This window comes from Zalophus californianus, chromosome 1 (genome assembly GCF_009762305.2).
Source record: "Zalophus californianus isolate mZalCal1 chromosome 1, mZalCal1.pri.v2, whole genome shotgun sequence".
Lineage (NCBI taxonomy): Eukaryota > Metazoa > Chordata > Mammalia > Carnivora > Otariidae > Zalophus > Zalophus californianus.
The window spans coordinates 101,593,908-101,619,839 of record NC_045595.1 but is presented as its reverse complement, the minus strand read 5'-3'; the positions used below and the strand labels follow the sequence as shown (position 1 = coordinate 101,619,839).

The 25,932-nt window shown below is 39.6% G+C and overlaps 1 pseudogene; it reads left to right on the top strand.

Annotated features, from left to right (window-relative positions):
* The first annotated feature begins 5,563 nt into the window (after positions 1-5,563).
* LOC113915985 lies at positions 5,564-24,673 on the top strand (annotated as a pseudogene).
* The last annotated feature ends 1,259 nt before the right edge of the window (positions 24,674-25,932 follow it).

Sequence of the window (25,932 nt, the reverse complement as noted above, 5' to 3'; positions counted from 1 at the left end):
CATTATAGGACTGGCACAAAAACAGACACATAGATCAATGGAACAGAATAGAGAGCCCAGAAATGGACCCTCAACTCTATGGTCAACTAATCTTCGACAAAGCAGGAAAGAATGTCCAGGGGAAAAAAGACAGTCTCTTCAACAAATGGTGTTGGGAAAATTGGACGCCACATGCAGAAGAATGAAACTGGACCATTTCCTTAAACCACACACAAAAATAGACTCCAAATGGTTGAAAGACCTAAACGTGAGACAGGAGTCCTTCAAAATCCTAAAGGAGAACACAGGCAGCAACCTCTTCGACCTCAGCCACAGCAACTTCTTCCTAGAAACATCGCCAAAGGCAAGGGAAGCAAGGGCAAAAATGAACTATTGGGATTTCATCAAGATAAAAAGCTTTTGCACAGCAAAAGAAACAGTCCACAAAACCAAAAGACAACTGACAGAATGGGAGAAGATACTTGCAAATGACATATCAGATAAAAGGCTAGTATCCAAAATCTGTAAAGAACTTATCAAACTCAACACCCAAAGAACAAATGATCCAATCAAGAAATGGGCAGAAGACACGAACAGACATTTTTCCAAAGAAGACATCCAAATGGCTAACAGACACATGAAAAAGTGCTCAACATCGCTCGGCATCAGGGAAATCCAAATCAAACCCTCAATGAGATACCACCTCACACCAGTCAGAATGGCTCAAATTAACAAGTCAGGAAACGACAGATGTTGGCGGGGATGTGGAGAAAGGGGAACCCTCCCACACTGTTGGTGGGAATGCAAGCTGGTGCAGCCACTCTGGAAAACAGTATGGAGGTTCCTCAAAAAGTTGAAAATAGAGCTGCCCTATGACCTAGCAATTGCACTACTGGGTATTTACCCCAAAGATAGAAATGTAGGGATCTGAAAGGGTACATGCACCCCGATGTTTATAGCAGCAATGTCCACAATAGCCAAACTGTGGAAAGAGCCAAAATGTCCATCAACAGATGAATAGATATATATATACATATATATAGACAGTGGAATATTATGCAGCCATCAAAAGGAATGAGAACTTGCCATTTGCAATGACGTGGTTGGAACTGGAGAGTGTTATGCTGAGTGAAATAAGTCAATCAGAGAAAGACATGTATCATATGACCTCACTGATATGAGGAATTCTTAATCCCAGGAAACAAACTGAGGGTTGCTGGAGTGGCGGTGGGGTGGGAGGAATGGGGTGGCTGGGTGATAGACATTGGGGAAGGTATGTGCTATGGTGAGCGCTGTGAATTGTGCAAGACTGTTGAATCACAGATCTGTACCTCTGAAATAAATAATGCAATATATGTTAAGAAAAAAAAATAGCAGGAGGGGAAGAATGAAGGGGGAGAAATCAGAGGGGAAGACGAACCATGAGAGACGATGAACTCTGAAAAGCAAACTGAGGGTTCTAGAGGGGAGGGGGGGGGATGGGTTAGCCTGGTGATGGGTATTAAAGAGGGCACATTCTGCGTGGAGCACTGGGTGTTATGCACAAACGATGAATCATGGAACACTACATCAAAAACTAATGATGCGGGCACCTGGGTGGCTCAGTTGGTTGAGCGACTGCCTTCGGCTCAGGTCATGATCCTGGAGTCCCGGGATCGAGTCCCGCATCGGGCTTCCTGCTCAGCGGGGAGTCTGCTTCTCCCTCTGACCCTCTTCCCTCTTGTGCTTTCTATCTCTCATTCTCTCTCTCTCTCAAATAAATAAATAAAATCTTTAAAAAAAAAACAAAAAAAAAAAAACTAATGATGCAATGTATGGTAATTAACATAACAATAAAAAATTTAAAGAAAAAAGAAATCTGAAAGTACTATAATTCCTTTTTTTGATGATAACCTCATTTTTTTCTGCCTAATTGTATAAATTAAATCATCCCCCTCTAAAAATTTCATCTCAACTTCTAGTTTCCTACCCTGAATTATTCTTATAATGTTCACATATAAATATGTTTTGTGGTTTGGTCTTAATTTTTTTTTTTTGAAGAACAGGATCATATATAGACATACTTCATTTTATTGTGCTTTACAGATACTGCTTTTTTTTTTTTTTAAGACAAATTGAAGGTTTGTCGCAACCCTGTGTTGAGCAAGTCTATTTGTGCCATTTTCCCAGCGGAATTTGCTCACTTTATATCTCTGTGCCACATTTGTTAATTCTCATAATATTTAAACTTTATTATTATTTGAATTGCTGCAATCTCATGATAAAATTTTACAGATGAGGAGTTGCTTCTTATGGATGAGCAAAGAAAGTGGTTCCTTAAGATGGAATCTACTCCTGATAAAGATGCTGTGAAGACTGCTGAAATGACAAAGGGTTTCAAATATCACATAGGGGTACCTGGCTGGCTCAGTCGGTAGAGATGCAACTCTTGATCTCTGGGGTCATGAGTTCGAGCGCCACATTGGGTGTAGACATTACTAAAAAAATGAACTTTAAAAAAATAAAATATAACTTGGTAAAGCAGTGGCACGATTTGGGAGGATTGACTCTAATTTTGAAAGAAATTCTGCTGTGGGTAAAATGCTACCAAACAGCATCATATGGTATAGAGAAATCATTCATGAAAGGAAGAGTCAATAGGTGGGTCAAACTTCATTATCTTAAGTAATTGCCCTAGCCACCTCAGCCTTTAGCAACAGCCACCCTAATCAGTCAGCAACCATCAACAGCAAGATGGGACCCTCCACCAGCAAAAAGATTGTATTGGTCTTAATTTATAAAGGTGATTGACAACATAGAGAGGTTTATGCCTTTGAAAGAAAAGCAACAGTACAGTTCCCCTAGAAATGAGAGGCATGGCACACAACACAGGGCCACGGGAGAAACACCACATCTTGATTAGGAAGAAGCAGAGGCTAGAAGAGCCCTTAGATCATGGCCTTTATTGGGGTTTAGGTGGGCCGTGGTGGAGGGGTGAAAGCAAGGCAGAGCAGGCAAGCCATTGAGGATTGGCTGCTTTGGATAACTGTGGCAGGCTCTAAGTCATAGGAATAGCTCCTCGTTACCTGGTAACGAGGCCAGGGGAAGAATATTATCTCCTGGGATGTCTAGGCCAGACAAAGGAAGGGGTAGATGCTCTGGAGCAGTTAGTTTGCATATCAAAGGCATGCTCCTGTCAGAGCCCTTTGCTGTTTCTAAGAATTGGCTAGCCCTGACAGCGGTGGTCTTTCCCCAGCCAGAAAAGTTTGTTTTCAAGATGTAATGACATCGTTCATAATAGAAAATAAACAAATAGATGCACAAACAATACATTTTCTGTTAATTATTTATCTTCTTCTGGCCTCTTCTTAAACAAAACACGCCTATTTGGAGCTTTTGACTCCTACCCTCCCCAGTCCGCACCGCTTCCCCACCAGCTTCCTCTGCAGTTCAGTTAATGGCACTGTCATCAGCTCTGGTACCCTGGCCTGAAAACTGACGCTCATCCTTCGCTCCTCTCTTCCTTAGTCCATCAGCAGCTCCTGCAGGTTCTCCTGACCACACGTCACCCTCTCCAGGGTGACCTCCCCGGTCTAAGCCAGCATCGGTCTCACACGGATTACAGCTGCCATCCCATCCTCACTGCTTCCACTCGTGCCCCCTCAAGACAAAGTATAAATCAACTCTCATCACTGCACTGATCAAGGTCCTCCAAAGACTGCCCAGCGGCAATTATAGCAAATCCTAAACATTTTGCCTCGCTTTTCAGGTATGAGCAGACTTGTCTCCAACTCTTCACTCTGTTCGCTTCAGTCCTTGTGTCCCAGTCACACCTGACCTCTTCCTCACCCTTGGGTACCCCAAGCTCAGTGCCATCTCGGGGCCTTTGCGCGTATTGCCTGTTTTCCTAGAACTCCCTACATTTGTAGTGTCATGCCTCCTTTCCTGGTTCAAACAGCTCAAAGGTTACCCCCTGAGAGAGGCTTTCCCTGAACCTCCTGGGACCCCATCCATGTTTTTCCTAAACTTTTCACTTTCTTTTCTTTATGTATCTGTACTATCCAGATATAATCTTAAATATTTGTTAATGTGTTTTTAATCTCACGCCACTAAAACACAATCTCCAGCATGATGGGCACCGGTTTTTCTGGTTTGTTACTATATTTTCAACATCTACATTAGTGCCTGATACATAATAAGTGCTCAGTAAATATTTGTCAAATTAATAAAAATATGAATGAAATGTAACTGGAGACAAAAAAATCATAAAACCTGTTACATGTATCACTAATAATATATATAACATATATAAATATGTATAAATATATTAGAGCATTAAAACATTTTATATTTTAGTATTCATTAGAATTCTTCAAAAATGTCAGCAGTCTTTTGTGAATGAATTTTATTATGCTTCATTTTAATGAATTATATGACTGTTTTCCTTAATAATAGTTTGAGTTTATTTCATTTGGAAATTGTTTTTATTGTTGTTTAACATTTGGATAATATAAATATATCCATTCATTTATAGATGAAGTAGAACATTCCTATTTTCCTGTATTTGACATAGAAAGGACTAAGACATATATTGGTTGCATCTAAAGAAAGATATTTAAAATACGTGAGAAAAATAAAGAAAAATAAGGGTAGGAAAATAAGTCTAACAAAAGAGGTGATGGCAATAAAAAGCTTTCCTTGATAGAGGAGGTCTGAAAAGCGGGCCCTGAGTTTTCCAGCAACTGATACAAGGAGAGAAATGCCACATTTATGGGACTTGTGTTTTCTATGAGGTAGAAGTAAACCAGTTCTTTCAGGAACACTGAACTGTTCCTCATACTGAGGTCAGGAAAAATGTCTCCAATCTCAGTGAAAGGGCAGGGTGTAACTCGAAACATGACTTCAACCCCTTCCTTTCAGTCATGATAGTGACCTCGGTTGTTTTAGGAAGAGTAGGTCAAAATAAGAGTCACTGGGTAAGTGTACTAAATCACCTCTAAGTGAGTTATGTGTGGCACACTACTTTTTAAACCATTAAGTATTTATGTTGTTTTTGTTTTGAATTTACTGTGACACAGCCACTTTTCAAAAAGTGTGTGGGGGGGAAAAATCAGATTCACTCCACATATGCCAGTTTCTCCATATTACATCATGGGACAAAGAATTTCTGCTATCTTGAGAGGAATTTATCTATGTAAATAAGAGTCAGTAGCAGGTCAGCTGAACCACCTGCCTGAGAGCTCATTGCTTTAGTCACAGGCACAGTATAATTACTCAGCTTTAGTTTTTTACTCTATATTCAGCCTAACAATTTATCATATGCATGAATTAATGCCTAACATATCATATGCATGTATTATGTGTGTTACAAGAAATACAGTAGTGTATTTCACAATGATTACATACAATGATATTGCAGCAATCTAATAAGGAAAAATTAATATCTTCAGTAATAAATCATTCCATTTCTCAACTGTGCACCTCCATTTCCTCCAAGGCTCATCCCCATAAATGCTGATCAACCTATGGATGAAATTGAAAATAAAACAAAGTCCTTGGATCCAATACCTGATGCTCCTCCTGACTACACTGCGATTTGAGTGTACCAGATCCAAAACCTGATGACCCTCCAGAGTATAATTCCCATTTATACCTGATAAGTTAAATTTTCAGAAAGAATCTTTCCACTACTGCAGAAAATGACACTAAGAGTCAAGTTGCTTGTTTAACTAACTAATGACTTTATTATTTCAATAAATAAATATTGAGCACCTACTGGATGCCAAGTAGTTTACTGGATGTCAAAGTAGAACATTCCTGCCCTCAAAGAATTTACAGCTTCCTGGAGTAGGAAGTTATATGGAAATATGAAAAGAATGTTGTAGGGACACAGAAGGCAAAGTAACTGACTGTGGGATTAAAGGGAAGGTCTAACTGAGGAAGTCAAGTTTTATTGGCATGATAAGGAGTTTCTCAATCAAAAAATGGGTGGGGAAGGGAGAATGCCTGGGAGAAAGAAAACATGTCCAAAAACAGGAGGTGATGAAGGTCTGGTGGTATGATTGGGACTTGATGAAGACCTGCTTGGGTCAAAAGGCAGAAGTGCAGAGCAACGGAGATAACAACGGGTCTTGTGCTGACGAAGGAGTTTGCATCTTATCCTGGAGCCTGTGTGAGCCTACGGATGCTTTTTGACAGGACATCAACACTTCAAAGCAGATACTTGAGTTTGTCTTTCATCACTTTCTTCCCAGCTTCTGGCATAGGGTCTGGTACAAAAAAGGTGCTCAGTAAATGTCCAGTGAGTAACTGATTGGATGTCTAATAAGATAGCTCTTGGTGGGAGAAGGGGTGGCGCCTGGGTGGCTCAGTCAGTTAAGCGTCTGCCTTCCACTCAGGTTGTGATCTCAGGGTCCTGGGATCCAGCCCCGTGTCAGGCTCTGTGCTCAGCGGGGAGCCTGCTTCTCCCTCTCCCTCTGCCCCTCCCCCCGCTCGTGCTCTCCCTCTCTCTCAAATAAAAAAATAAAATCTTAAAAAAAAAAAAGATAGCTTTTGGGGCCAGTGTGAAGGAATCACTGGAACAGAGGGAAAGCTAGTTAAGAAGTTACTGCAGTAGTCCCATCTGGATGATGCTTAGTAATAATGAGTATAAAGAAGAGGCAAAAGCTCACAGTTTGGAAAATATCATCTATGAGATGATTCCAGAGATGTTATTTCATTCTAGAAATAAGATCCATGGAGCTCAGGTATCCTCTGCCCCTGCAGTGTTTTCTGAAAACAGCAGAGCTTCCTTTTCCTTTTTCCGCTATGTATATGTTGTGTGGATATGATCCAGGATAACCTCTCAGTACAGGCTCTTGACACTCCTGTATTATGGTCAGGTTCTATCTGGCCATTTCTCAGTATTTTATTTCATTCAGTGTCTCATTTCTGTGTCTTTCAGGTGATTTATCTTTTTTCTTAATGGAGGTGTAACTCACATACATAAAATTGCCCATTTGAAAGTGTATAATTCAGTGGTTTTTAATATATCCACAGGGTTGTATAGCCATTACTACTATTTTTTTTCCCTAGGATCACTTTATTTTTTCAATTAAAAAAATTATAATGTAGATATTTCAAAATTCAAATGGTACAAAAGGACCTTGGAAATTCTACAGTCCTTGTGAGCAATGTTATCAGATCATAATCTTGTGTATCCTTTGGGGCCACTTTAAACTTAATTCCTGATCTGAGATTCTTCAGAAAATCTTAATTTAAAGTTTGGCTGCAAACCCATGCCATCACTACTATTTAATCCAGAACATTTTTACCACCTCCCAGATCCATATCCATTAGCAATCACTCTACATTTTGTTCTTCCTCTAGCCCCTGGCAACCACTAATCTATATCTGTATAGTTTTGCCTATTCTGGATATTTCATATAAGTGGAATCATGACACATATAACCTTTGGGGTCTGGCTTTTTTCACAGCATATTGTCAAGGTTTATCCATGTTGTAGCATGTGTTTATATAGTATTCCTTTTTATGGCTGAATCATGTTTTATTGTATAAACACCTTGTTTATGCATTTTTCACCTCATGGACATTTGAATTCTTTCCACTTTTTGACCATTATGAATAATGCTGCTACATAAATTGACTTTTGATGGCAGATTATATTTTAAGTTTTGGAAAAAATTCTAACATATTGTTTCTTTGAGTGTAGCTTAATATACTAGGTCTGTCAAAATAATGTGGATTTCATTTGCTAATATAAAAATGCAGATCCTGGCCACCTATTGAATCAGAATCTCCAAGACAGATCTTAAAAAAGAAAAACATCCTATCTTGTTGTTCTTATCAACAGCTAAGTTTGAGAAAAACTTTTAATACTGTATTTTCCAAACTGCAGATCCATCAGTAGGTGCTGAAATTAATTCAGTGATTCACAGTCAATAAGTTCTTGAAACAAAAAATGATAAGAATGTTCAAAATAAGAAAACACAAATATGGGGGGGGGGCGGAGCAAGATGGCGGAGGAGTAGGAGACCTGGATTTCGTCTGGTCTCAGGAATTCAGCTGAATAGGGATCAAACCATTCTGAACACCTACGAACTCAACAGGAGATCGAAGAAGAGAGTAGCAACAACTCTCTAAACAGAGAAGCGACCACTTACTGGAAGGTAGGACGTGCAGAGAAGTGAATCCAAAGTGATATTCAGGAGGATAGACGGCGGGGGAGGGGGCCTCCGTCGGCCGCTTCTGGCAAGTGATAGAGCCTCGGAGCACAAAATCGGAACTTTTAAGAAGTCGGCTCTGCTAAGGGACGTCGCTCCAGTGGCTAAGCGGGGGGTGGAACCCTCGCGGGATAGTGTGGTCTCAGGATCCTCGGGGTCACAGAAAGACCGGGGGTGCCTGAGTGCGGCAGAGCTCCCAGGTATCGTAGCGGGGAAGCCGGCTGTAGAGACGGAGCCGAGGCGCGGGCTCTCAGCTCGGGGTTGCCATAAACTGTGATCCGTGGCCCAGACGGGCCACTGCTCCTCCAGCAGAGACCCAACAAGTGGCAGAGCCGGGGAGACTCCCCTTCCTCCCTGGGGAGGAGTGGCGCAGGAGCGCACCATAGGGATCTGCTGGGTTTGGAGACTCCACATGGGGTCGGGTGCCAGAGATAGAAACTCTTGGTCACAGGCTGGGTGAGCACGGAGTGCGGTCGGAGACCAGGGAGACGGGAGTGACTGGTTTTCTCTGGGGGCACACTGAGGAGTGGGACCCCGAGTTCTCAGCTCCTCCGGGTGATGATTGGGAGGCCACCATTTTCACTCTGGTCCTCTAAAGCTGTACCGAGAGCTTGCAGGGTACAAAAGCTCCGGAGAGCAAACCCGAGCAGCTTGCTTAGCCCGGACCAAGAAGGGCAGGGCAATTCCGCCTCCGGCAAAGACGTTTGCGAACCACGGCAACAGGGCCCTCCCCCAGAAGATCAGCATGAACAGCCAGCAAGCCAAGACCAAGTTTACCGATCAAGGAGAACGGGAGAACTCCAGCGCTAGGGGAATACTGCACATAGAATTCATGGCTTTTTTTTACCATGATTCATTAGTTTTTCAAAGTTAATTTTTTTAACTGTTTTTTTTTTTTAATTTTTCTTTTTCCCTTTTTTAACCAACATCTTATCAATCCCTTTTTCTAAAAAAACGTTTTTTATTTTTCATTTTTAGAGTCATATTTTATCCCTTCATAGTAGTTACCCTTATTTTTGGCATATATATATAAGTTGTTCTCTCTTCAAAATTTTGAGATACAGTTTCTTCTAACAGATCAAAATATACGCTAAATCACTAGTGTATGGCTTTGTTCTAGTCTCCTGCCTGATCACATTCTCTCCCTTTTTTTTCTTTTTTTTAAATCTTCTTTCTTTTTCAAACAACTTCTTATCTTATCAATTCCTTTTATAAAATCTTTTATAATTTTCATCTTTACAGTCATCTGCCATCCCTTCATTGTATCAACCCTTATTTTGTACATATATAAGTCTTTCTTCCTTTAAAATTTTAGGAGGCACTTTTTTCTAACAGACCAAAATATGCCCAAAATCTAGTGTGTGGCACTGATCTATGCACTAGCCTGATCATATTTGATCATATTCTGGTTTTTTTGTATTGTTCTGTTTTTGTTTTTATCTTCTTCTTTTTGTTTTTTGTTTTTTTCTCTTTCTTTTCCCCTGGTTTCAGGTCTTTTCTGATTTGTATAGAGTATATTTGCTGGGGACGTTGTTAACCTGTTAGCATTTTGTTCTCTCATTCATCTATTTTCCTCCAGACAAAATGACAAGATGAAAAAAGTCACCTCAGCAAAAAAAAACAAGTGGTAGTACTGTTAGCCAGGGACCTACTCAATACGGACATTAGTATGATGTCAGACCTAGAGTTCAGAATCATGACTTTAAAGATACTAGCTGGGCTTGAAAAAAGCATGGAAGTTATGAGAGAAACCCTTTCTGGAGAAATAAAAGAACTAAAATGTAACCAAATCAAAATCAAAAAGGCTATTAATGAGGTGCAATCAAAAATGGGGGCACTAACTGCTAGGATAAATGAGGCAGAAGAGAGAATCAGTGATATAGAAGACCAAATCATGGAAAATAAGGAGGCTGAGAAAAAGAGAGAGAAACAACTACAGGATCACGAGGGCAGAATTCGAGAGATAGGTGATACGATAAGATGAAACAACATTAGAATAATTGGGATCCCAGAAGAAGAAAAAAAAAAGAGAGGGCAGAAGGTATTTTGGAGCAAATAATAGCAGAGAACTTCCCTAATGTGAGGAAGGAAACAGGCATCAAAGTCCAGGAGGCACAGAGAACCCCTCTCAAAATCAATAAAAATAGGTCAACACCCTGACATCTAATAGTAAAACTTATGAGTCTCAGAGACAAAGAGAAAATCCTGAAAGCAGCTCGGGAGAAGAGATATGTAACCTACAATGGTAGAAATATCAGATTGGCAACAGACCTATCCACAGAGACCTGGCGGGCCAGAAAGGACTGGCATGATATCTTCAGAGCACTAAACGAGAAAAATATGCAGCCAAGAATACTATATCCAGCTAGGCTGTCATTGAAAATAGAAGGAAAGATAAAAAGCTTCCAGGACAAACAAAAACTAAAGGAATTTGCAAACGTGAAACCAGCCCTCCAAGAAATATTGAAAGGGGTCCTCTAAGCAAAGAGAGAGCCTAAAAGCAGCCTAGATCAGAAAGGAACACAGACAATATACAGTAACAGTCACCTCACAGGCAATACAATGGCACTAAATTCATACCTTTCAATAGTTACCCTGAATGTAAATGGGCTAAATGCCCCAATCAAAAGACACAGGCTATCAGATTGGATTAAAAAAAAAGACCCATCGAGATGCTGTCTGCAAGAGACTCATTTTAGACCCAAAGACACCCCCAGATTGAAAGTGAGGGGGTGGAAAACCATTTACCATGATAATGGACACCAAAAGAAAGCTGGGGTGGCAATCCTTATATCAGACAAATTAGATTTTAAAATAAAGACTGTAATAAGAGATGAAGAAGGACACTATATCCTACTTAAAGGGTCTATCCAACAAGAAGATCTAACAATTGTAAATATCTATGCTGCCGAACATGGGAGCAGCCAATTATAAGGCAATTAATAATAAAAGCAAAGAAACACATTGACAACAATACAATAATAGTGGGGGACTTTAACACCCCCCTGACTGAAATGGACAGATCATCTAAGCAAAAGATCAACAAGGAAATAAAGACTTTAAATGACACACTGGACCAAATGGACTTCACAGACATATTCAGAACATTCCATCCCAAAGCAACAGAATACACATTCTTCTCTAGTGCCCATGGAACATTCTCCAGAATTGATCACATCCTAGGTGACAAATCAGGTCTCAACCGGTACCAAAAGATTGGGATCATTCCCTGCATATTTTCAGACCACAATGCTTTGAAACTAGAACTCAGTCACAAGAGGAAAGTCGGAAAGAACTCAAATACATGGAGGCTAAAGAGCATCCTACTAAAGAATGAATGGGTCAACCAGGAAATTAAAGAAGAATTAAAAAAATTCATGGAAACCAATGAAAATGAAAACACAACTGTCCAAAATCTTTGGGATACAGCAAAGGCAGTCCTGAGAGGAAAGTATATAGCAATACAAGCCTTTCTCAAGAAACAAGAAAGGTCCCAAATATGCAACCTAACCCTACACCTAAAGGAGCTGGAGAAAGAATAGCAAATAAAGCCTAACCGATCAGGAGAAGAGAAATCATAAAGATCAGAGCAGAAATCAATGAACTAGAAACCAAAAGAACAGTAGAACAGATCAACGAAACTAGGAGCTGGTTCTTTGAAAGAATTAACAAGATTGATAAACCCCTGGCCAGACTTATGAAAAAGAAAAGAGAAATGACCCAAATCAACAAAATCATGAATGAAACAGGAGAGATCACAACCAACACCAAAGAAATACAAACAATTATAAGAACATATTATGAGCAACTCTATGCCAGCAAATTAGATAACCTAGAAGAAATGGGTGCATTCCTAGAGATGTATCAACTACCAAAATTGAACCAGGAAGAAATAGAAAACCTGAACAGACCTATAACCACTAAGGAAATGGAAGCAGTCATCAAAAACCTCCCAATAAACAAAAGCCCTGGGCCAGATGGCTTCCCAGGGGAATTCTATCAGACATTTCAAGAAGAATTAATACCTATTCTCCTGAAACTGTTCCAAAAAATAGAAATGGAAGGAAAACTTCAAAACTCATTTTATGAGGCCACCATTACCTTGATCCCCAAACCAGACAAAGACCCCATCAAAAAGGAGAATTACCGACCAATATCCTTGATGAACATGGATGCAAAAATTCTCACCAAAATACTAGCCAATAGAATCCAACAGTACATTAAAAGGATTATTCACCATGACCAAGTGGGATTTATCCCTGTGCTGCAAGGTTGGTACAACATCCGCAATTCAATCAACGTGATACAATACATTAACAAAAGAAAGAACAAGAATCATATGATCCTCTCAATAGATGCAGAAAAAGTATTTGACAAAGTAAAGCATCCTTTCTTGATCAAAACTTTTCAGAGTATAGGGATAGAGGGTACATACCTCAATATCATAAAAGCCATCTATGAAAAACCTACAGCGAATATCATTCTCAATGGGGAAAAGCTGAGAGCTTTTCCCCTAAGGTCAGGAACGCGTCAGGGATGTCCACTCTCACCACTGCTATTCAACATAGTATTAGAAGTCCTAGCCACAGGAATCAGACAACAAAAAGAAATCAAAGTCATCCAAATCAGCAAAGAGGAAGTCAAACTCTCACTCTTTGAAGATGATATGATACTTTATGTGGAAAACCCAAAAGACTCCACCCCAAAACTGCTAGAACTCATACAGGAATTCAGTAAAGTGGCAGGATATAAAATCAATGCCCAGAAATCAGTGGCATTCCTGTACACCAACAACAAGACAGAAGAGAGACAAATCAAGGAGCCAATCCCATTTACAATTGTACCCAAAATCGTAAGATACCTAGGAATAAATTTAACCAAAGAGGCAAAGGATCTGTACTCAGAAAACTATAAAATACTCATGGAAGAAATTGAAGAAGACACAAAGAAATGGAAAAATGTTCCATGCTCATGGATTGGAAGAACAAACATTGTGAAGATGTCAATGCTACCTAGAGCAATCTACACATTCAATGCAATCCCCATCAAAGTACCATCCACTTTTTTCAAAGAAATGGAACAAATAATCCTAAAATTTATATGGAACCAGAAGAGACCCCGAATAGCCAGAAGAATATTAAAAAAGAAAAGCAAAGCTGGCGGCATCACAATTCCGGACTTCCAGCTATATTACAAAGCTGTCATCATCAAGAGAGTATGGTACTGGCAGAAAAACAGACACATAGATCAATGGAACAGAATAGAGAGCCCAGAAATGGACCCTCAACTCTATGGTCAGCTCATCTTCGACAAAGCAGGAAAGAATGTCCAATGGAAAAAAGACAGTCTCTTCAACAAATGGTGTTGGGAAAATTGGACAGCCACATGCAGAAGAATGAAACTGGACCATTTCCTTACACCACACACAAAAATAGACTCCAAATGGTTGAAAGACCTAAACGTGAGACAGGAGTCCATCAATATTCTAAAGGAGAACACAGGTAGCAACCTCTTCGACCTCAGCCGCAGCAACTTCTTCCTAGAAACATTGCCAAAGGCAAGGGAAGCAAGGGCAAAAATGAACTATTGGGATTTCATCAAGATAAAGAGCTTTTGTGCAGCAAAAGAAACAGTCCACAAAACCAAAAGACAACCAACAGAATGGGAGAAGATATTTGCAAATGACATATCAGATAAAGGGCTAGTATCCAAAATCTATAAAGAACTTATCCAACTCAACACCCAAAGAACAAATAATCCAATCAAGCAATGGGCAGAAGACACGAACAGACATTTTTCCAAAGAAGACATCCAAATGGCCAACAGACACATGAAAAAGTGCTCAACATCGCTCGGCATCAGGGAAATCCAAATCAAAACCTCAGTGGGATACCACCTCACACCAGTCAGAATGGCTCAAATTAACAAGTCAGGAAGCGACAGATGTTGGCGGGGATGCGGAGAAAGGGGAACCCTCCTACACTGTTGGTGGGAATGCAAGCTGGTGCAACCACTCTGGACAACAGTATGGAGGTTCCTCAAACAGTTGAAAATAGAGCTACATACGATCTAGCAATTGCACTACTGGATATTTACCCCAAATATGCAAATGTAGGGATCTGAAGGGGTACGTACACCCCAATGTTTATAGCAGCAATGTCCACAATAGCCAAACTGTGGAAAGAGCCAAGATGTCCATCGACAGATGAATGGATAAAGAAGAAGTGGTATATATACACAATGGAGTATTATGCAGCCATCAAAAGGAATGAGATCTTGCCATTTGCAATGACGTGGATGGATCTGAAGGGTGTTATGCTGAGTGAAATAAGTCAATCAGAGAAAGACATGTATCATATGACCTCACTGATATGAGGAATTCTTAATCTCAGGAAACAAACTGAGTGTTGCTGGAGTGGTGGGGGGTGGGAGGGATGGGGTGGCTGGGTGATAGAGATTGGGGAGGGTATGTGCTATGGTGAGCGCTGTGAATAGTGTAAGACTGTTGAATCACAGACCTGTACTTCTGAAACAAATAATGCAACATATGTTAAAAAAAAAAAAAGGAAAAAGAAGATAGCAGGAGGGGAAGAATGAAGGGGAGTAAATCGGAGGGGGAGACGAACCATAAGAGACGATGGACTCTGAAAAACAAACTGAGGGTTCTAGAGGGGAGGGGGGTGGGGGGTTGGGTTAGCCTGGTGATGGGTATTAAAGAGGGCACATTCTGCGTGGAGCACTGGGTGTTATGCACAAACAATGGATCATGGAACACTACATCAAAAACTAATGTAATGTATGGTGATTAACATAACAAAAAAATTTTTAAAAAAAGAAAACACAAATATGATCAAGGCTTCAGCCAGTTTTACAGGTCACGTCTCAGCTGGACTCTTCTGCTAACTTAGAGTTGGTTTTATTTAATTTTAGCTAAAACAGATCTGAAATGAAATCTGAAAAATAAATTATTGTCCTTATTTATTTAGTTTTCAACTGCAGTACATTTTAAAAACATCTCTTTTTCCTGGGATCAGGAGGAGAGGATCTTTTTTGCTCTAGGCTTGGCTTTTCTTTACATTTTTTTCTGGCCTTTCCTAGAAGTCCAGAGAAAGGCAACTGGGGTTCTCCCTCTCACATAATTTCAGTTAAGGCTTTCCAATGCTAGGAATAACTTAAGAGTTTATCAGGTGCCCCCTTGTAGTCAACCAGAGCCCTGTTACTTATGTAAATAAAACAATTAATCATGTTAAATCCAAGAAAGTAAAACAAAACACACCAAATTTGGTGATAAAAGTATTCAGATTTTACTTTTTTAACACTACAGCTACATCTCAGCAGTATGGACAGTCTCATATCTAAATGCTGTTAATTCTCCACATTTTTAGCAATGCATGTGAAATGCTTGTGAGATCCCTGCTTCTCCAGTAGATGGCAGGGGAGCAGTCTTCCTTGCACAGCAAAGGGGGTGAGGTGCTCCTTGTTACTGCTAGGCAGGAGTTTAGGCTCCTTACCAGGACTGCACTGATCCATCCTGGCTGATGCTGGGGGTGCTTTTTTTGAGAGACATTTGATAAAAGAAGCAAAACTTAAAGTCATACATTAGTGGTACCCTCATACTAATTCATGGTTTTGAGAGCTTCTCTTCTTAAATATTGTGATTCTTTACAGAAATCTGGTTTCCTTGACTGTGATCTTACTTACATTGACCAAGTTGAAATTAAACTGACCCCTGGTTGGAGGAGAGCAGTGTGAGAACCAGGTGATGAGGATGTGAAGAAGTGATTGGACTAGCAACAATATAGCAGTATTCAAGTCATCATTTTGAAGGTAAAATGTGATTTCAAATCCCAGTGTTATCAGTTGCTATCTATGTAAACTTAACAATAGCATAAAGAATATAAAAATAGAAATTTGCATAGTGCTAAATATCTTGCAGGCCCTGTTGCTAACCCTGCAGCAGATGGGTATATGAGATGGGCATAGAGAGGCTATCAAATTACTTCATCTCTTCAACCTTAGTTTTTGCACTTATGAAGTAAGCATAACTATTTCAGAAAGTTTAAGAGGATTAAATGAGTTAATAATCTGGAAGACCCTCTAACTACATTTTTGGTACGTGGTATGCCCTTCCCTCAGAACATGAAACCTCTTACTATTTTCAAGAAGCTGTCATGTGACCCATGTAATTTCCATGTAAAAAAAAATCATGCTAAGGGCGCCTGGGTGGCTCAGTTGGTTAGGCGACTGCCTTCGGCTCGGGTCATGATCCTGGAGTCCCGGGATCGAGTCCCACATCAGGCTCCCTGCTCGGCAGGGAGTCTGCTTCTCCCTCCGACCCTCCCCCCTCTCATGTGCTCTTTCTCTCTCATTCTTTCTCTCAAATAAATAAAGAAAATTAAAAAAAAAATCATGCTAAGTTTCAATATATTGTAGTTTCAATCTGTGTAATTTTTTCATTTGATTTTGAACACAAGAGTCCCCAGGACCTACTGTCCCTCCACTTGCATACTACCCAGGAAGCCTGCTTATAGGATACTACAGTCTACGTCAGCTTAGTACCTTCCCCTCGTACCAGGCAACTGGTGGCACTCATCCTATATAGTACCGGCCTGGCAGATGTCCAATGTTAAATCAGTCTGCTCCAACAGCATGGATGCCAGAGCCAATTCCTGTGCCAAACTGCCCTCCTGGTCTGGAATACTTATTAGCTCAGGTATTCCACCCAAATCCAAAATATTTTCTTATGAAATATGACCTTGGGGACCCAACAAAAAGAGACACAGGCTGGATACAGTGAATAAAGATGGTGGGTCAGTGATGACAGAGGTCCAGTTTGTGAGACTATAGGAGCAGTGATACTGTTGTCAGATATGAGAAGGGGGAGCACAAGTATAGGAATATTTTCAGTAGGAAGAGTATGGCTTTCATAAAGGATTCAGACTGAGTTGTAAGATATTCAAGATGTCCTCCTGAAGGAAATTAGAAAAATAGGGATAGAAAAAAATCTATCATAGATGCCAATTGGGGTGTCATTTACTTGGAAGTAAGAGTAAACACCAAGAAAGACAACATGGGCTGCGTAGGTGGCTCAGTCGGTTAGGCTCAGGTCATGATCTCAGGGTCATGAGATGAAGCCCTGCATGGGGCTCTGTGCTCAGTGTGGAGTCTGCTTGCCCCTCTCCTTCTCCTCCCCCTGCTCTCTCCCTCCTTCATAAATAAATAAAATTGTTAAAAAAAAAAAAAAGACATCATGAAGGAACAGAACACTTAGTGAAAAACTCATCAGGTGCCTTGGCCCCTTGCTTTCCGTCACCACCCATAATTTCATCAGCTACTCCAGCCCTCATAAAAACCTATTACCTTCCTGCTATCTTCTTTTTTTTTTTTTTAACATATAATGTATTATTTGTTTCAGAGGTACAGGTCTGTGATTCAACAGTCTTACACAATTCACAGCGCTCACCGTAGCACATATCTTTGCTACGGAGAGCTTGGTGTTTAATAACTCAAGTGAATGGAATCAGTATGTTAATCTGTCAGAGGTACCTGTAAAATAATATAAAATTGGACATTTCTGTGTGAGGTTCACCCTGGCTGATTCCTTCTCCCTAAGCCACTGAAAAGATTGCCTTCTCTGTGGCTGGTCCATGTAAAACCATCCTAAACTTCCTGAGTACCTCCAGTCTGTTTGGGTCAATGAGATCAGTGAGTAGAGACTGAGCTAGAAACAATCTATGTCAACACAGCTTCTTTTAGATGCTGTTACTATAGCAGGAAGATGATTTTCTGATATTTTATCAAAAACATTATTAAATTTTTTAGTCTTCTACAGTATAACTGGAAGAAAGTGTTCTTCCTACTTAGTTCTCCTTATATCTGATCAGGTGCAGATAGGTTAATTTCACTTGATAAAATTTATTTATAATTAATTAATTCACATTAAAGATATTTTAAAAATCAGTTGATACATGGTAGTAATTTCTATCAATTTCTTTTCTAATGTTAACTTGTTTTAATTCTGTTATTTCTATCTTCCCTAATTACTTCTTTCTATCCCAGTAATTGGACAACATACACATTCTTCAGCATTTTGAACCCCTGGAAAGTATGCGTACTTCAGCGATGATCAGCAATATATGAAACAACATTATTCAATATCCAGTTCCTTATTATACTGAACATTTTTTAGTGGTTCAAAGAGAAAAGACTGTCCTAGCAACTTAAAAAGGGAATTTTTTTATAATTTTATTTATTTATTCTTAAATCATATAATATTCGATCTTAGACTGAAAAAGATCTTATATATTATCTTGTCAACCCCATTACACTTATTCCCTCTTTCTGCTCCATCATTTATGTTTTATAGATGAGGGGTAAAAAAAGAGCAGAGAAAATAAAGGAATTAGTGAGGGACCAGCAGAATCTAGATTTGTGGGAAGGAAGAAGAAATGAGCACAGTAAACATAAAGCTTGTCCTCTGTTCATAGGAAATTGTTCCTGACCCTTAAAGCAACAAATTTACACATTCCTTTGATGTAGGTAAGGCCTCCAGCTCTTCTTGGTTCTTTTGCCTGTCTGCAGTTTGCAATGACCTTGGTCATCTTACCATATTTCATGAGTTGACTCATTTGTGATGCAGTGTGTAATTTCATTAAAATATTTTTGAAACTAAAGTTTTCTGAATACAGGTATTATATAAGACATGATCGTCTTAAAAAAGATGTTTTCAATCTTTCTTGTTATGTGACTAAACATTTTAAAGTCATCTTGCTCTGAGCTTAAAATAAATGTTTTAAATCCTAAAGGATTTAAATGCTTACAATGGTTATAAAATATTTTGATGTTCCAAGCAATTGCACATGCTTTTTGAAATTTTGAAAAAGCTGTTTTTGTTTACACACTGAGAAATGCAATACAAATACTCGAGGCCCATCTTAACTGCTTCTAATTTAAAGAGTCTTTCTCAAATTGAAGAAGACACAAAACGATGGAAAAACATTCCATGCTCATGGATTGGAAGAATAAACATTGTTAAAATGTCTATGCTACTCAGAGAAATCTATACCTTTAATGCCATCCCGATCAAAATTCCAATGACATTTTTCAAAGTGCTGGAACAAACAATCCTAAAATTTGTATGGAATCAGAAAAGACCCCGAATCACCAAGGAAATTGTGAAAAAGAAAAACAAAGCTGGGGGCATCACGTTGCCCAATTTCAAACTATATTACAAAGCAGTGATCACCAAGACAGCGTGGTACTGGCACAACAACAGACATATAGACCAATGGAACAGAATAGAGAGCCCAGATATTGATCCTCAACTCTATGGTCAAATAGTCTTTGACAAAGCAGGAAAAAATATGCAATGGAAAAAAGATAGTCTCTTCAGTAAATGGTGCTGGGAAAATTGGACAGCTATATACAGAAGAATGAAACTGGACCATTCTCTAACACCATACACAAAGATAAACTCAAAAATGGATGAAAGACCTCAATGTGAGACAGGAATCCATCAAAATCCTAGAGGAGAACACAGGCAGTAACCTCTTTGACATCGGCCACAGCAACTTCTTTCAAGATTCATCTCCAAAGGCTAGGGAAACCGAAGCAGAAATGAACTTTTGGGACTAAATCAAGATAAAAAGCTTCTGCACAGCAAAGGGAACAGTCAACAAAACATCCAAGATCTATAAAGAAATTTTCAAACTCAACACCCAAAAAACAAATAATCAAGTCAAAAAATGGGCAGAAGACATGAACAGACACTTCTCTAAAGAAGACATACAAATGGCTAACAGACACATGAAAAAATGTTCATCATCATTAGCCATCAGGGAAATCCAAATCAAAACCACATTGAGATACCACCTTACACCAGTTAGAATGGCAAAAATTGACAAGGCAAGAAACAATAAATGTTGGAGTGGTTGTGGAGAAAGGGGAACCCTCTTACACTGTTGGTGGGAATGCAAGTTGGTTTAGTCACTTTGGAAAACAGTGTGGAGGTGCCTCAAAAAGCTAAAAATAGAGCTACCCTATGACCCAGCAATTGCACTCCTGGGTATTTACCCCAAAGACACAGATGTAGTGAAAAGAAGGGCCATATGCACCCCAATGTTCATAGTGGCAATGTCCGCAATAGCCAAACTGTGGAAAGAGCCGAGATGCCCTTCAACAGATGAATGGATAAAGATGTGGTCCATATATGCAATGGAATATTACTCAGCCATCAGAAAGGATGAATACCCAACTTTTACATCAACATGGATGGGACTGGAAGAGATTATGCTAAGGGAAATAAGTCAAGCAGAGAAAGTCAATTATCATATGGTTTCACTTATTTGTGGAACATAAGGAATAGCAGGGAGGACATTAGGAGAAGGAAGGGAAACATGAAGGGGGGGGAATCAGAGGGCAAGATGAACCATGAAAGACTATGGACTCCAAGAAACAAACTGAGGGTTCTAGAGGGGAGGGGTTGGGAGGATGGGTTAGCCCGGTGATGGGTATTAAGGAGGGCACGTACTGCATGGAGCACTGGGTGTTATACGAAAACAATGAATCGTGGATCACCACATCAAAAACTAATGATGTATGGTGACTAACATAACATAATAAAATACCATTAAAAAAATAAAGTGTCTTTCTCATTTTCTTTTATAGTGATGACATCTTTTGAAACTAATAATAGATATGATATTAAAAACAACCTGGACCAAATGGTTTACATAGTAACTGAGGACACAGATGACGTTACCAGAAATGCTTATCGGACACTAAAGCCCTTCGTCCTCTGGGTAACGGACTGTGTGGACCGAGAAATCATGACAATGCAGAGACCTTTCAGATGCACCTGCTGTTGCCTCAGTTGTCCCTCCACCATGCAAGAGGTCAGAGAATGCAGGGCTTATCCTGGTTTCTTCCTGATCCAAGTCTTCACAGTACAGTTGTGCTCCTTCCAGAATGACACAGGAGGGGATTTTCAGAGAGTGGGGAGGAAGGAGGCCACATCATCTCACCCAAGGAAAATCACAGAGGGCTTTTTCTTGTGGGTTCTTTCTTGTCTTCCAATGTTAGCTCGGGGTTCAGGCACAAATTAGGGTTATTTATTCGGTGACCACAATTCTGTCAGTTGTGTCTGCTGAATTGGAAATATATCTATGACCTAGAACAGAAGTCACACACATTTGTCTAAATGTACCTGCATATCCCCAGATAAGATGTTGCTAGACATCATCAAATGCTTTTAGATTTGGAAGAGACCTTGGATGACTTTGCACTCCCCATCCCAGTCCACACCTGGCCACAGATAAAGAAGGGGTGGCTCAGAAAGATGAAGTGCCTGATGAGGGTGTTACAGTCCCGCGAGTGCCAGACCTAGAGAGCAGACTTCCTCTTCTACAACCCGTGCAGCTCTAGGAAGGTTGTTTGCTGCAGGGAAAAGAAGCAGCTTTAGCAAGAGGTCCACCAGAATTTTGAATTCCAGATATGTCACCTACTTAAATTGTGCAATTTACTTAACTTCTTTGGGGCTCAGTGCTCTTGTACATGAAATATGCACAACAATACCCCATGGGATTCCTGGGGTATTTAGAAGACATGGTAAGTGCCAGCACTTACTAAATGTTAATTTATTTACAACCTTCTCTGTATTTTGATTTCCTATGAGATGGAAGTAATAATAGCACCTGTCACACAGGATTGCTTTGAGGATTAAATAGTAAATAAATGTTAACTGTTCTTTACAGTACCAGGCAGACAGTACAGTGTTCAGAGAATGGTGTTCGCAGGTATCTTACGCCTCTCTCATTATTTTTTTTTTTTTGTAAAAAATATTTGAGATGAATCTTCACCTTTAATCCTTAGTCCTTTTGGATTCATATTCATGTGCTGGGTTTTCTTCTCAAATCCTATAAATACAGCCTTCCATGATTAAAGTAAGCCATGATATAGTAAAGCTAATCAAAATTACAAATGTACTCAATTTATGGAACATTTATCTCATGATAGATTTTTTCTCATTTCTCCAATTTTACTTGTATTCCTGTGTGTGTGTGTATTCAGTTCTGTGAGGTTTGATCACCTGTGTCAATTCCTGTGTCCACCATACAATGCAGATAACTGACAATTCCATCACCACAAAAATCCCCTTTATAATCACACCCGCCGTAGACTTAGAGAAGGAACTGGCTGTTCCATAGTAAGTGACAAGCAAGCCTCCCCTGTGTCCTGAAGGAAAATATGACTTCATCCCTCAAGGATGCTCCCTCCAATGACAACCCTGAGAAATGGCCAAGGGAAAGAGCAGTCAGGGCCTTGCATTGTTGGCCCACACAGAGAGTAGTTTAGAAGTGTGAGAGGCCTGTGGAGGCTCTCCCTCTCAACAATTTCCTTAATCCTTAAAGGATTTCAGAACACATCTAGGTTGTCTGTACGGGTATACATCTATGCGTAGCTTCCTCCCCTCTATCACTTCATCTGCAGCTGGAGGTGCGGTGGTCCTCCTGGTGTCACCACTGGCTTTGTTGCAGAACACTGAAACCTGCTCAGGGCAGTTAATAGCATCCAGAATGAGAAGAAAGAAAATGTGATAGGAGTGCCTGGGCCATGTTCAACCTATGGCTGTGGTTCAGATTCTGTTTTTGAGGTAACCTGATGGTAAAATAATGTTTTTAAGAGTTTTTTCTACATGGACGGACCAAATGCAGAATGATCCTGTTTCAGTGCACTTTTACACATAAGTGAAATGAAGTTTACAATATCACTTATAAAATAAATAGAGCAGTATGATAAAATATTTGTAAGATACTGGGCTAGGTATTTAAGGAAACCTGTTTCCTTAAATAGGTACAGAATAGTACTCTATCCCTCAGCAAGTGTAAAACAAGTCAATATATAATTATAGTATGAAGCTCAACAAGAATTCTTGATATAAAATAAATGCAGTTCCTCAGTTTGCACATATGTATCACATGGTTCTCACTACTACATTATGAGCGAGGTGCCAATTAATCTTATTTTTCAGAGACGAAGCTGAAATTCATCAGGAGTTAATAGTAAGGAGACAGGGTGTTGAGGAACTTCTTCCCTCCAATGTAATTGTAATGAAGGGAGTTAGAAAGAGAGGGAGAGGCATGAGAGCTCCTGGAAGAGGGGAAGCAGAACAGGTGGAATTAGCTGACACAGCGCTTGTAGAGCTGATGAGTCTCAAAGGCCCAGCAGAAGCCTGGTGCCTTAACCCTGTTCTCCCAGGTTCCAGAGGAGGGGTTGGTCAGCGTCCACTTGTGTGTGTGGCGGCGGTAGGGGAAGGTGCTGGGGCTGGGATGACCATGATGCATCCACTCTTTTTTTCTTTTTTAAGATTTTATTTATTTATTTGAGAGAGAGAGAGAGAGCACAAACAAGGGGAGCTGCAGAGGGAGAGGGAGGATGCAGGCCTTGATCCCAGGACCCCCGTATCCTGACCTAAGCCAAAGGCAGATGTTTAACCGACTGAGCCACCCAGGCGCCCCTGGCGAATCTACTCTTGAGGTAAAAGCTGTCTTCAATTTGCTCAATCATGTGTGTGTCTTAGAGGAGTTTTCCATGTAAAATTTTTCTGGATTCTGAGGAACCAAAATATGTGCACATTAACATAACATAACATAACATAACATAATAAAATATGTGTACATTAACATAACATAATAAAATATGTGTACATTAACATAACATTTAGAAGGCAAATGATTTATACCAGAAATCTACATAGAAGTATAGCTTTAAACAGAAACAAAAAATAAATAGCAAGTTCTTGTTTAGGTGGTTCTGTAATTAGGTAGCATAATGGTTGCCCCATTTAATTTTCTTGTAGTTCTTAGTTCTGCTGCTTCTCAACCAAGAAGCCAGTCATATGAAATCATAATTTTGTTATGCATAGTTGCTAGGTTTACCTCAAGATTTAATTCTAGGCCAGAAGGATAGGCATCTGGGTACATTTGGAGAAGAATCAGCCTAACCATGGACTAGCTGGGATAATGTAATCCGTGACCCACAACTGCGGTGATGCTGTTGATGATAAGAGCAGCTGTCCTTTTCAGTGCTCCCTATCTTCTAGGCATGGTTCTGGTCCTAACTACTTTCCACATATTAACTCATTTAATTCTTATAAACAACCTGTAAGAGAGATGCTATGATAATTCCCCTTTCAGAGATGAGAAAACTGAGGTTTGAGATCTTGTGCAAAGTTACTCACAAAGCCATTATTTGAAAGTGACTCCAGAGGCTATGCCCTAAACCACTATGCCCTGTCCCTCTTTCATCTGTGTGAAATTTCGTTTCTTTATGTGTGAACACAGGAGAACAGAAAGAGAGTAAAATGGTGGTGGGTTACTTCATGTGCTCTCAAGTTTAGGATCATCGCTGAGAAGCCCACGAGGCTCCGAGGACATCTCGTCTGCGGGTGTGCTCTCCTGAGAGGCTTGCTTTTGCTTCTGCTGGTGTCCCAGTGACATAACATACAGAAGACCATTTTTTATGTTTTTCTGTCAGTTTGGTGTTTCCCAAGTCATGTGTATATTTTAAATATTGAGTACCAATCTTGATTATGAATTCTCAGTGGACAAGATTTTCCCTACCTCTAGTACAGGCCAAAACAGTCAAGCTTTCTTTTATTTATTGATCTTTTTGAGTCTATATGATTTTATTTTATTTATTTTTTTATTATTATGTTCAGTTAGCCAACATATGGTACACGATTAGTTTTTGATGTAGTGTTAAACGATTCATTAGCTGCGTGTAACGCCCAGTGCTCAAGCTTTCTTTTAGTCCTTGTTGCCTACTCTACCCTCATACTGGGTTGACTCCCTTTGAGAGTGCCCACCTTATTGGGGATCTATAATATAGTACACTCATTGCTCAGGCCCAAGGCCCCACCACTGGCTTGCCGTGACTGGGGAAATCAAATCCTCTAGCTAAGGAAGATTGGCAACACTCATAAGCCAAAGAAAGTGTCAGCCTCTGTGTAACACTCAGGATTTTCAGATTTTTCCCTTTTGCCCCACAGATTTCTCTTTCTTAGGAGCTTGGCTTTGCACGTAAATAGGTTTTAATTTATACTTTAGTAAGCACCTTTAGGTTTTCACATTATCTACTTTGCAACATTGCCAAAAATGGAAGTGACAGAATTCTTAGAAAGGCACACAGATTTTAGGGTCAAGAACATAAGAGAGAATGTTCAAACATCAATATAACAATTAAAATAATTTTATTTGATTTATTAGTGATTGGCAATAACTAAAAAGATACTCCTTTGTTTTCTATTTAAGATGACAAAGATGATGTTTTTGCCATACAAAACTCATATGGAATTCCAGATCCTCTGAAAATGTTTGTTTTATTAGGTAAAACATCATTCAATTAATATTATAGCAACTGTTTTACAATCCAAGGGACAGGAAAATTTATCTTGTGAAAAATGCTGAAACCATGTTTTTCATGAGCGTTTTAAGAGCATATTTGCTCAGTTGTCTTAGTAAGAGTATTTGAATGCTATTTGTTCTCTTTTGTTAAAAATAAAACAGATTTAGAAAATAAACAATTTTAGAAACTCTTGTTTATGCAAGGATAGGGAGATATGAGGGATGCTGTAGAGAATAATTAAAATGACAAAATACTTATCTGGTTTTGTAAATTTATTGCTCCTGGCTGCCTTTTGCCCTCCTCACCATAAAACTGAGTAAAACAAGCCTGAAAAGGGGGGGTAGTACTA